A 13,129-nucleotide genomic window follows, 5' to 3' on the forward strand; every position below is an offset into this window, starting at 1 on the left:
TTTTTTGCATTCATTTTGATTTTTAAAATATTACTTGAAAATATTTAACAGCCCAATCTCTTCCAAATGAGGTAGGACAAAATATAAAAGAGGGAAACAGAGACAAAGATATAAGAACAGAGTCCCATCCTTGGGAGGAGTCATGAAGGAGAACTTCCCGCACAATAGGAAACCCTCTCACAGAGGTGTCTGTGGGGAACTTTGGAAGCTTAAAGTGAAGTCACTCAGTCTTGTCCACCTTTTTGTGACCCCATGGACTGTAGCCCACCAGGCTCCTCCATCCATGAGAATCTCTTGGCAATACTGGAGTAGGTTGCCATTTCCTTCTCCAGGGGATCTTCCCAACCCAGGGATCGAACCCGGGTCTCCTGCATTGTAGGCAGATGCTTTACCATCTGAGCTACCAGGGAATCCCAGATGGTAGCTTAGAGAGCAACAAACCGGGGGAGAAAAAAAAAATAGGACAGAGGCCTAACCTCAACTACCAGTGGCAAAGTGGCACAGATGCTCACATCCTTGACCAGTGAGTGTGGGTTGGGCAGGAAGGCACGGAGCTTTGTCAGTTGGTCCTTACTGGACCAGGCTTGCATGCCTTGAGAACAATCTGATGGAGCTAATGTGACAGAGCAACCCAAACCCTAGGATTGCCAGAGAGACAAAAAAAGGAAGAAAAAGGTCTTTCCCTCCCACCCCACATAAACTCTAACATTGCATGGTGACCCCTGGAATGAACACAGAACAATGGATTGTGCCCTGCTGCTGCTGCTGCTGCTAAGTCGCTTCAGTCATGTCTGACTCTGTGTGACTCCACAGATGGCAGCCCACCAGGCTCTCCTGTCCCTGGGATTCTCCAGGCAAGAACACTGGAGTGGGTTGCCATTTCCTTCTCCAATGCATGAAAGTGAAAAGTGAAAGGGAAGTCACTCAGTCATGTCCGACTCTTAGCGACCCTTGGATTGCAGCCCACCAGGCTCCTCCACCCATGGGCTTCTCCAGGCAAGAGTACTGGAGTGGGGTGCCATTGCCTTCTCCAGATTGTGCCCTAGCAAATACCAAAGGAGAGCAAGCCGGCTGCCAGTTAGGGTCCTTCCTCCTGGGAAGCAGAGAGGCAGCTGTGAGATAGCCAGAGCCAGAAGGAAAGGGGTTGCTGCAATCTCGGCTCCAGAGACTGCATCATCCACCAAACTGTGAGCAAGCTGCCAGTTGCTAACCACGCCTCCCTGAGATCCTGTAAGGTTCACATCTACCAGGAGTGTCACAGCCTGTGATCAGCTCCCCAGAGGAGACACACAGCACACCTGGGACTGTGCCCTCACGGCACACCCAGGAAACTGAGCAGCCAGGATCGAGGAGGGGCATAAGATGCATGGCCCACCTGGGACAGTGAGGTTGCCAAGCACCCGGTCGGCTGAGCGGCTTGCACCTGGGAAGAGCACAAAACACACAGCCCATCTGAGTCTGTGCCCTTGCGGAGTACCCGAAAACCTGAGTGTCTGAGACCTGGGTTTGGACAAAATGCAGGGTCCCCTTGGGACAGTACACTTTCAGAGCACCATGATGCCTGAGCAGTGTGGACCCAGGAAGTACACACCACCTTAGGCTGTGGCAAACCCAGTGTGATCCTTCCACTGGGAGAATTGATGCTTTTGAACTGTGGTGTTAGAGAAGACTCTTGAGAGTCCCTTGGACTGCAAGGAGATCCAACTAGTCCATCCTAAAGGAAATCAGTCCTGAATATTCATTGGGAGGACTGATGCTGAAGCTGAATCTCCAATACTTTCACCACTGATGCAAAGAACTGACTCATTTGAAAAGACCCTGATGCTGGGAAAGATTGAAGGCAGGAGAAGAAGGGGACAACGGGGGATGAGATGGTTGAATGGCATCACAGACTAGATGGAGATGAGTTTGAGTAAACTCTGGGAGTTGGTGATGAACAGGGAGGCCTGGTGCGCTGCAGTCCATAGTGTCACAAAGAGTCGGACACAACTGAGTGACTGGGCTGATCTGAACTGAAGTCTCAACCCAACTATTTTTTTAACTTTGACATAGTGTCCTCACAGTTTAAGACTGTTTTCCTGTGGTGCCTAATGCATGCCAGAAATGGCTCTGTGTACTTGGTTCTGGCTGCATTGGGGAAATTCCTGATAGTCATTTCCTTTTTTAAAAAAAATTTATTTGACCATGCCAGTTCTTAGTTATGGCATGCGAACTCTTAGTTGCAGCATGTGGGATCTAATTCCATGACCAGGGATAGAATCCAGACCCCCTGCATTGGGAGCATGGAGTTTTAGCCACTGGACCACCAGGGAAGTCCCAATATTCATTTCTAATACCACTGCCTTTGATGACTGCTGCCAAAGTAAGGGTCCAGGCTCCAGCCCCACTCTCAAGGTTTTTGATTCTTTTTGTTACCCTTCAAATTGATAAAAAGAGTTTACCCTGTTGTGCATTCTCAGAATGACCCAGATAGAGGTTGGATATCTACCCATTTTCTTCACATGGTACCTTCCCACTTGGAATCAGCAGGGCTGGGAGGTCAGAGGAAAACCTTGGAGCTAGGTTTTCTAACTTCCCCTCTGATGAGAGGTTATCCCTGCCCAGTTCCAAGAGCATGGTTCAGAAAAACAGACAAAATCCTGGAGTCCCAGCCTATACTCTAGTACAGTGAGGTTAGTCCTCTGTCACATGCAGCAGGATCAGTTAAATTCCATAGCTAGCATATATTGAGTGTGTACTACTTGCCAGACATTGTACTAATCCCTTTATGTCCTGGATATTTTTATGTCCTATACTAGACCCTTTATGTCCTCCCCTCAATTTGGGTGATTTAGCTAAAGGACTCACAAGACTCAAAAGCAGATTATAGTCATGGCTGAGGTTTATTAGAGCAAAAATATACAAACCAAGAGCAACAGGAAAAAGACGTTTATTCAGGTGAATCAGAGAGGTTGGACATGCGCTTTTGAGTACTTGCCCCTCTGGGGCCACCTAGGCCATGCTCTCTTCTCTAGCAATAAACTAGAGGCATGTGTGCAACATGGCTCTGCCCAGGGAAGCCTCAGCATCTGAGGCTTTTTGAGAATGTGTCCCATAGTAATGTCATGCTCCATGACCAGCCATGGCAAGTGAAACTCAGGATCCCAACAATGACACCAGATGCACATCGATGTTGATGTTTGTACAAAGAAATCAGGTAAACAAAACATCATCATGAACCACTTAACATTAGAACATTCCCCAAGGGTTGGTCAATAGTCAAATCACGGTTTCCAGTTCCCTTGACATACAAGGACCAAACAACCAGACCTGCTGTGTTAACAGTTTCCTCACATTTTACATATTTTATTTAATCTCCAACAGTCCCCTATTATATGGAGTGTGATATGAGTTAACTGATGCTCTGTAACATAGTAAGATCATATCTAGTAATTGACTGAATCAAGAAATGAATCTATGACGGCTTTAGATCAATCACTCAGTCATGTCCAACTCTTTGCAACACCATGGACTGCAGCATGCCAGGCTTCCACGTCCATCACCAACTCCCGGACCTTACTCAAACTCATGTCCATTGAGTTGGTTATGCCATCCAAGATCTCATCCTCTGTTGTCCACTTCTCCTCCTGCCTTCCATCTTTCCCAACATCAGGGTCTTTTCAAATGAGTCAGTTCTTCACATCAGGTGGCCAATGTATTGGAGTTTCACTTCAGCATCAATTCTTCCAATGAATATTCAGGTCTGATTTCCTTTAAGATAGACTGGATGGATATCCTTGCAGTCCAAGGAACTCTCAAGAGTCTTCTCCAATACCACAGTTCAAAAGCATCAGTTCTTTGGTGCTCAGCTTTCTTTATAGTCCAATTCTGACATCCATACATGACTATGGAGAAACAGTACCTTTGACTAGATGGACCTTTGCTGGCCAAGTAATATCTCTGCTTTTTAATATGTTGTCTAGGTGGATCATAGGTTTTCTTCCAAGGAGCAAATGTCTTTTAATTTCTTGGCTGCAGTCACCATCTGCAGTGATTTTGGAGCCCAAGAAAATAAAGTTTGTCACTGTTTCCATTGTTTCCCCATCTATTTGCCATGAAGTGATGGGACCCGATGCCATGATCTTAGTTTTCTGAATGTTGAGCTTGAAGCCAACTTTTCCACTCTCCTCTTTCACTTTCATCAAGAGGCTCTTTAGTTTTTCTTCACTTTCTCATCAGGGTGATGTCATCTGCATATCTGAGGTTATTGATATTGCTCCTGGCAATCTTGATTCCAGTCTGTGCTTCTTCCAGCCCAGCGTTTCTCATGATGTACTCTGTGTATAAGTTAAATAAACAGGGTGACAATATACAGCCTTGACTTAATTCTTTCCCAATTTGGAACCAGTCCATTACTCCATGTCTGATTCTAAATGTTGCTTCTTGATCTGCATACAGATTTCTCAGGAGGCAGGTAAGGTGGTCTGGTATTCCCAGCTCTTGAAGAGTTTTCCATAGTTTATTGTGATCCACACAGTCAAAGGCTTTGGCACAGTCAATAAAGCAGAAGTAGATGTTTTTCTGGAACACTCTTGCTTTTTCAGTGATCCAGCGGATGTTGGCAATTTGATCTCTGATTCCTATGCCTTTTCTAAATCCAGCATCAACTTCTGGAAGTTCATGGCTCACGTACTGTTAGAGTCCTGGCTTGGAGAATTTTGAGCATTACTTTACTAGCATGTGAGATGAGTTCAATTGTGCAGTAGTTTGAACATTCTTTGGCATTGCCCATCTGTGGGATTGGAATGAAAACAGACCTTTTGCAGTCCTGTGGCCACTACTGAGTTTTCCAAATTTTCTGGCATGTTGAGTGAATCACTTTAACAGCATCATCTCATAGGATTTGAAATAGCTCAACTGGAATCTGTCACGTACACTAGCTTTGTTCATAGTGATACTTGCTAAGGTCCACTTGACTTCACATTCGAGGATGTCTGTCTCTAGACAACTGATCACACCACACACTATCTGGATTAGGAAGATCTTTTTTATATAGTTCTTCTGTGTATTTCTGCCACATCGTCTTAATATGTTCTGCTTCTTTTAGGTGCATACCATTTCTGTCCTTTCTTCTGCCCAGTATTCTTGCCTTGAGAACTCCATGAACAGTATGGAAAGGCAAAAAGATATGACACTGAAAGATGAATTCCTCCAGTCAGTAGGTGTCCAATATGCTACTAGAGAGCAGTGGAGAAATAACTCCAGAAAGGATGAAGAGACAGAGCCAAAGCAAAAACAACACCCAGTTTTGCATGTGACTGGGGATGGAAGTAAAGTACAATGCTATAAAGAATATTGCACAGGAACCTGGAATGTTAGGTCCATGAATCAAGGTAAATTGGAAGTGGTCAAACAGGAGATGGCAGAGTGAACATCGACATTTTAGGAATCAGTGAACTTAAATGGAATGGAATAGGCAAATTTAATTCAGATGACATTTATATCTACTACTGTGGGCAAGAATCCCTTAGAAGAAATGGAGTAGGGGCGGTCCTAAGATGGAAGAGGAATAGGACAGGGAGACCAATTTCTCCCCCACAAATTCATTGAAAGAACATTTGAACGCTGAGTAAATTCTGAATGCTGGCAGAGGACATCAGGCACCCAGAAAGGCAGTCCATTGTCTTCGAAGGGAGGTAGGACAAAATATAAAAGATAAAAAGAGACAAAAGAGGTAGAGACAGACATCCATCTGGGGAAGGGAGTCTTAAAAAAGAGAGAAGTTTCCAAACACCAGGAAATACTCTCTCTGGCAGGTCTGTGGCAAGCCTTGGAATCTCAGAGGGCAAAATAACCAGGAGGAAAAATAAATAAATAATTAAACCCCACAGATTACGAGCCTAAAGCAACTTCCAGTGGAGCAGCAGCCCAGACGCTCGCATCCCCCACTAGCAAGCAGGGCTGGACAGGGAGGCACAGGCTGCATTGCTTAGAGTAAGGACCGGGCCTGGAAGCCCCAGTGGCAATCTGAGGGAACTAGCTTGAGATAGCAACCCAGACTGTGGGACAGCTATCCCACGAAAAGCCCTAACCTAAGACAACACCAATCTTGATTCCAGCTTGTGTTTCTTCCAGTCCAGCGTTTCTCATGATGTACTCATATAAGTTAAATAAGCAGGGTGACAATATACAGCCTTGACGTACTCCTTTTCCTATTTGGAACCAGTCTGTTGTTCCATGTCCACTTCTAACTGTTGCTTCCTGACCTGCATACAGATTTCTCAAGAGGCAGGTTAGGTGGTCTGGTATTCCCATCTCTTTCAGAATTTTCCACAGTTTTCTGTGATCCACACAGGCAAAGGCTTTGGCATAGTCAATAAATGAGAAATAGATGATTTTCTGGAACTCTCTTGCTTTTTCCATGATCCAGCAGATGCTGGGAATTTGATCTCTGGTTCCTCTGCCTTTTCTAAAACCAGCTTGAACATCTGAAATTTCACAGTTCACGTATTGCTGAAGCCTGGCTTGGAGAATTTTGAGCATTACTTTACTAGTGTATGAGATGAGTGTAATTATGTGGTAGTTTGAGCATTCTTTGGCATTGCCTTTCTTTGGGATTGGAATGAAGACTGACCTTTTCCAGTCCTATGGCCACTGCTGAGTTTTCCAAATTTGCTGGCATATTGAGTGCAGCACTTTCACAGCATCATCGTTCAGGATTTGAAATAGCTTAACTGGAATTCCATCACCTCCACTAGCTTTGTTTGTAGTGATGTTTTCTAAGGCCCACTTGACTTCACATTCCAGGATGTCTGGCTCTAGACGAGTGATCACACCATCGTGATTATCTGGGTCGTGAAAATCTTTTCTGTACAGTTCTGTGTATTCTTGCCACCTCTTCTTAATATCTTCTGCTTCGATTAGGTCCATAACATTTCTGTCCTTTATTGAGCCCATCTTTGCATGAACTGTTCCCTTGGTATCTCTAATTTTCTTGAAGAGATCTCTAGTCTTTCCTATTCTGTTCTTTTCCTCTATTTCTTTGCATTGATCGCTGAAGAAGGCTTTCTTATTTCTTCTTGCTATTCTTTGGAACTCTGCATTCAGATGCTTATATCTTTCCTTTTCTCCTTTGCTTTTGGCTTCTCTTCTTTTCACAGCTATTTGTAAGGCCTACTCAGACAGCCATTTTGCTTTTTTGCATTTCTTTTCCATGGGGACAGTCTTGATCCCTGTCTCCTGTACAATGTCACAAACCTCATTCCATAGTTCATCAGGCACTCTATCTATCAGATCTAGGCCCTTAAATCTATTTCTCACTTCCACTGTATAATCATAAGAGATTTGATTTAGGTCATACCTGATTGTCTAGCAGTCTCCCCTACTTTCTTCAATTTAAGTCTGAATTTGGCAATAAGGACTTCATGATCTGAGCCACAGTCTGCTCCTGGTCTTGTTTTTGCTGACTGTATAGAGCTTCTCCATCTTTGGCTGCAAAAAAATATAATCAATCTGATTTTGGTGTTGACCATCTGGTAATGTCCATGTGTAGAAACTTCTCCTGTGTTGTTGGAAGAGGGTGTTTGCTATGACCAGTGCATTTTCTTGGCAAAACTCTATTAGTCTTTGCCCTGCTTCATTCCGCATTCCAAGGCCAAATTTGCCTGTTACTCCAGGTGTTTCTTGACTTCCTACTTTTCCATTCCAGTCCCCTATAATGAAAAGGACATGTTTTTTGGGTGTTAGTTCTAAAAGGTCTTGTAGGTCTTCATAGAACCGTTCAACTTCAGCTTCTTCAGCGCTACTGGTTGGGGCATAGACTTGGATTACTGTGATATTGAATGTTTTGCCTTGGAAACAAACAGAGATCAGTCTGTCGTTTTTGAGATTGCATCCAAGTACTGCATTTCAGACTCCTGTTGACCATGATGGCTACTCCATTTCTTCTAAGGGATTCCTGCCTGCAGTAGTAGATATAATGGTCATCTGAGTTAAATTCACCCATTCCAGTCCATTTTGGTTCGCTGATTCCTAGAATGTCGACGTTCACTCTTGCCATCTCTTGTTTGATCACTTCCAATTTGCCTTGATTCATGGACCTGATATTTCAGGTTCCTATGCAATATTGCTCTTTACAGCATCGGACCTTGCTTCTATCACCAGTCACATCCACAGCTGGGTATTGTTTTTGCTTTGGCTCCATCCCTTCATTCTTTCTGGAGTTATTTCTCTACTGATCTCCAGTAGCGTTTTGGGCACCTACTGACCTGGGGAGTTCCTCTTTCAGTATCCTATCATTTTGCCTTTTCATACTGTTCATGGCATTCTCAAGGCAAGACTACTGAGGTGGTTTGCCATTCCCTTCTCCAGTGGACCACATTCTGTCAGACCTCTCTGCCATGACCCACACGTCTTGGGTTGCCCCACGGGCATGGCTTAGTTTCATTGAGTTAGACAAGGCTGTGGTCCTAGTGTGATTAGATTGACTAGTTTTCTGTGTATATGGTTTCAGTGTCTCTGCCCTCTGATGCCCTCTTGCAACACTTATGCAGATAACACCACCCTTATGGCAGAAAGTGAAGAGGAACTAAAAAGCCTCTTGATGAAAGTGAAAGTGCAGAGCGAAAAAGTTGGTTTAAAGCTCAACATTCAGAAAACAAAGATCATGGCATCTGGTCCCATCACTTCATAGGAAATAGATGGGGAAACAGTAGAAACAGTGTCAGACTTTACTTTTGGGGGGCTCCAAAATCACTGCAGATGGTGATTGCAGACATGAAATTAAAAGACACTTACTCCTTGGAAGAAACGTTATGACCAACCTAGATAGCATATTAAAAAGCAGAGACATTACTTTGCCCACAAAGGTCCGTCTAGTCAAAGCTATGGTTGTTTCAGTGGTCATGTATGGATGTGAGAGTTGGACTGTGAAGAAACCTGAGCGCCAAAGTATTGATGCTTTTGAACTGTGGTGTTGGAGAAGACTCTTGAGAGTCCCTTGGACTGCAAGGAGATCCGACCAATCCATTCTGAAGGAGATCAGCCCTGGGATTTCTTTGGAAGGAATGATGCTAAAGCTGAAACTCCAGTAATTTGGCCACCTCATGCGAAGAGTTGACTCATTGGAAAAGACTCTGATGCTGGGAGGGACTGGGGGCAGGAGGAGGAGGAGACGACAGAGGATGAGATGGCTGGATGGCATCACTGATTCGGTGGATGTGAGTCTGAGTGAACTCCGGGAGTTGGTGATGGACAGGGAGGCCTGGTGTGCTGCGATTCATGGGGTCACAAAGAGTCGGAGACGACTGAGTGACTGAACTGTACTGAAGATACCACCAGGCCCGCTCACAAAACATAGGACTGAGCAGAGCTAGCTTGCTGTGGACTGGCCCATACCCCACCAGAGAGGGCAGGCGAGGGCAGCCAGAGCTGGAAGGGGGCAATCATGGCCCCAGAGAGGCATCATATATCAAACTGCAAGCAGGCTTTGGTGCTAACCAAGACTTCTTGGTATTCTGGACAGTTGACATCTGTCAGGAGGGTCGCAGCCAGAGATCAGCTCCCCAAAAGAGACACATGGCACACCTGAGAAGGCACACCAATTGTACACCCAGAAAACCGAGTTGCTGGGATGGGTAAGGAGATGTCACAGCCTTCAACTGGGGGCGACTGTACTCTCCAAGCACCTGGTCATCTGAGCTGCTGGGACCTGGGACAGGCACAGAACGCAGGCCCAACTAGTCTGCTCCTTTGTGGAGTGCACAAGAACCTGAACCTGAGAAGCTTAGACCTGGGGAGTGCATACAACCCAGGGCCAGCATCAGACAGTCCCTGGAAGAGCAACCTAGAGCATGAGCAGTGTAGACTGGGAAAGCATACACGCCATGAGTGGGGCCAAACCCAGGGTGGCTGAATCACTGTGAGCACACACCAGTGATATTTGTTTGCAGTGTTCCTCCCTCCCAACAGCACGACTGAACAAGTGAGCCTAAAAAAAGTGAGCACCACCACTCCCCTTGTTTCATGGCAGAAATTAGACTCTGAAGAGATCAGCAAACAGAAGAAGCTAAAATAAACAGAGGGAACCACTTTGGAAGTGACGGGTGCAAAAGATTAAAACCCTGTAGTTAGCACCAACTACACAGGAAGGGGCCTATACACCTTGAGAAGTACAACTTGGACCAAGGAACTATCTGAAAATGAACTGACCCCACACTGTCTGCAACAGCTCCAGAGAAAGTCCTAGATATATTTTTACTATTACCACTTTTTAAATTTAAAAATATATGTATTTTTAAGATCCCTATTACTCCTTTAATTTTCATTTTTATAACCTACTATTACCTTGCCAAAAAAGACCCTATTTTTAAAGCAAACTTCATATATATATATATATTTTATAATTTTTGTGACTTTTTTTTTCAATATTGTATTTTTGAGAATCTAACCGCTACTCTAGATTTTTAATTTATGCTTTTTGGTATTTGTTATCAACTTTGTACCTTTAAGAACCCAATCTTTAGTACCCATTTTTACTTGGGAGTGGGATCACTGGCCAGATTGCTCTCTCCCCCTTTTGACACTCCTTTCTCTCCACCAGGTCGCCTCTATCTCCCCTCTCCCCCTTTCCTTCTCTACCCAACTCTGTGAATCTCTTTGTGTGTTCCAGGCTGTGGAGAACACTTAGGGAACTGATTACTGGCTGGATCTTTCTCTCTCGTTTTGATTCCCCTTTTATCCTCCTGGCCACCTCTGTCTCCTTCCTCCCTCTTCTCTGTGTAATTCTGTGAACATCTCTGAGAGATCCAGACTGTGGAGAGCACACCAGTTCAGTTCAGTTCAGTTCAGTAGCTCAGTCGTCTCCGACTCTTTGCGACCCCATGAATCGCAGCACACCAGGCCTCCCTGTCCATCACCAACTCCTGGAGTTCACTCAGACTTGCGCCCATTGAGTCAGTGATGCCATCCAGCCATCTCATCCTCGGTTGTGCCTTCTTCTCCTGCCCCCAATCCCTTCCAGCATCAGAGTCTTTTCCAATGAGTCAACTCTTTGCATGAGGTGGCCAAATTACTGGAGTTTCAGCTTTAGCATCATTCCTTCCAAAGAAATCCCAGAGTTGATCTCCTTCAGAATGGACTGGTTGGATCTCCTTGCAGTCCAGGGGACTCTCAAGAGTCTTCTCCAACACCACAGTTCAAAAGCATCAATGCTTCAGCACTCAGCCTTCTTCATAGTCCAACTCTCACATCCATACATGACTACTGGAAAAACCATAACCTTGACTAGTCGGACCTTAGTTGGCAAAATAATGTCTCTGATTTTGAATATGCTATCTAGGTTGGTCATAACTTTTCTTCCAAAGGAGTAAGCGCATAGGGAAGTGAATACTGGCTAGCTTGCTCTCTCCTCTTTTGATTCTCCCTCTTCTCCTCTTGGTCACCTCTATCTCCCACCTCCCTCTTCTCTTCTCTTCTCCATGTAACTCTTGAGTGTCCCTCACTGTGGAAAAACTTTTCATCATTAGCCTAGATGTCTTACCATCAGTGCTGTATAGATGGAGAAGTTTTGAGGCTACTGTAAGAATAAGACTGAAAACCAGAGGCAGGAGGCTTAAGTTCAAATCCTGAAAAGACCAGGGAACATTAATCAATAGGAGCTCATCAAATGCTTCCATACCTACGCTGAAACCAAGCACCACCCAAGAGGTAACAAGTTCCAGAGCAAGACATACCACGCAAATTCTCCCGCAACACAGGAACATAGCCCTGAGCTCCAATATACAGGCTGCCCAAAGTCACACCAAGCCCACTGACATCTCGAAATTCATTGCTGGACACTTCATTGCACTCTAGTGAGAAGAAATCCAGCTCCACCCACCAGAACACCGACACAAGCTTCCCTAACCAGGAAACCTTGACAAGCCACCAGTCCAACCCCACCCACAGCAAGGAACGTCCACAATAAAGAGGAACCACAAACTGCCAGAATACAGAAAGGCCATCCCAAACACAGCAATATAAGCAATATGAAAAGGCAGAGAAATACACAGCAGGCAAAGGAACAGGATAAATGCCCACCAAATCAAACAAAAGAGGAAGAGATAGGGAATCTACCTGATAAAGAATTCCGAATACTGGTAGTGAAAGTGATCCAAAACCTTGAAAACAAATTGGAGTTACAGATAAATAGCCTGGAGACAAGGATCGAGAATATGAAAGAAAGGTTTAACAAGGACCTAGAAGAAATAAAAAAGAGTCAATATATAATGAATAATGAAATAAATGAGACCAAAAACACTCTGGAGGGAACCAACAGTAGAATAACAGAGGCAGAAGATAGGATAAGTGAAGTAGAAGATAGAATGGTAGAAATAAATGAAACAGAGAGGAAAAAAGAAAAAAGAATTAAAGAAATGAGGACAATCTCAGAGACCTTTGGGACAATGTTAAACGCCCCAATATTCAAATAATAGGAGTCCCAGAGGAAGAAGACAAAAAGAAATACTATGAAAAATTACTTGAGGAGATAATAGTTGAAAACTTCCCTAAAATGGGGAAGGAAATAGCCATCCAAGTCCAAGAAACCCAGAGAGTCCAAAACAGGATAAATCCACGCAAAACACCCCAAGACACATATTAATCAAATTAACCAAGATCAAACACAAAGAACAAATATTAAAAACAGCAAGGGAAAAACAAGGAATAACACACAAGTGGATTCCCATAAGGATAACAGCTGATCTTTCAATAGAAATTCTTCAGGCCAGAAGGGAATGGCAGGACATACCTAAAGTGATGAAAGAAAATAACCAATAGCCCAGATTACTGTAACCAGCAAGGATCTCATTCAAATATGAAGGAGAAATCAAAAGCTTTACAGGCAAGAAAAAGCTGAGAGAATTCAGCACCATCAAACCAGCTCTCCAACAAATGCTAAAGGATCTTCTCTAGACAGGAAACACACAAAAGGTGTATAAACTCGAACCCAAAACAATAAAGTAAATAATTACCTTAAATGTAGATGGGTTGAATGCCCCAACCAAAAGACAAAGACTGGCTTAATGGATACAAAAACAAGACCCCTGTATATGTTGTCTACAAGAGACCCACCTCGAAACAAGGGACACAAACAGACTGAAAGTGAAGGGCT

General features: G+C 44.1%; 1 non-coding gene across 1 annotated transcript; it reads right to left on the reverse strand.

The window, feature by feature from the left end:
* Positions 1-338: 338 nt before the first annotated feature.
* Positions 339-410, reverse strand: TRNAC-ACA. Its single transcript has one exon. It is a non-coding gene; the product is annotated as a tRNA-Cys (tRNA).
* Positions 411-13,129: the final 12,719 nt, after the last annotated feature.

This window comes from Oryx dammah, unplaced genomic scaffold (genome assembly GCF_014754425.2).
Source record: "Oryx dammah isolate SB20612 unplaced genomic scaffold, SCBI_Odam_1.1 HiC_scaffold_11184, whole genome shotgun sequence".
NCBI classification, from domain to species: Eukaryota; Metazoa; Chordata; class Mammalia; order Artiodactyla; family Bovidae; genus Oryx; species Oryx dammah.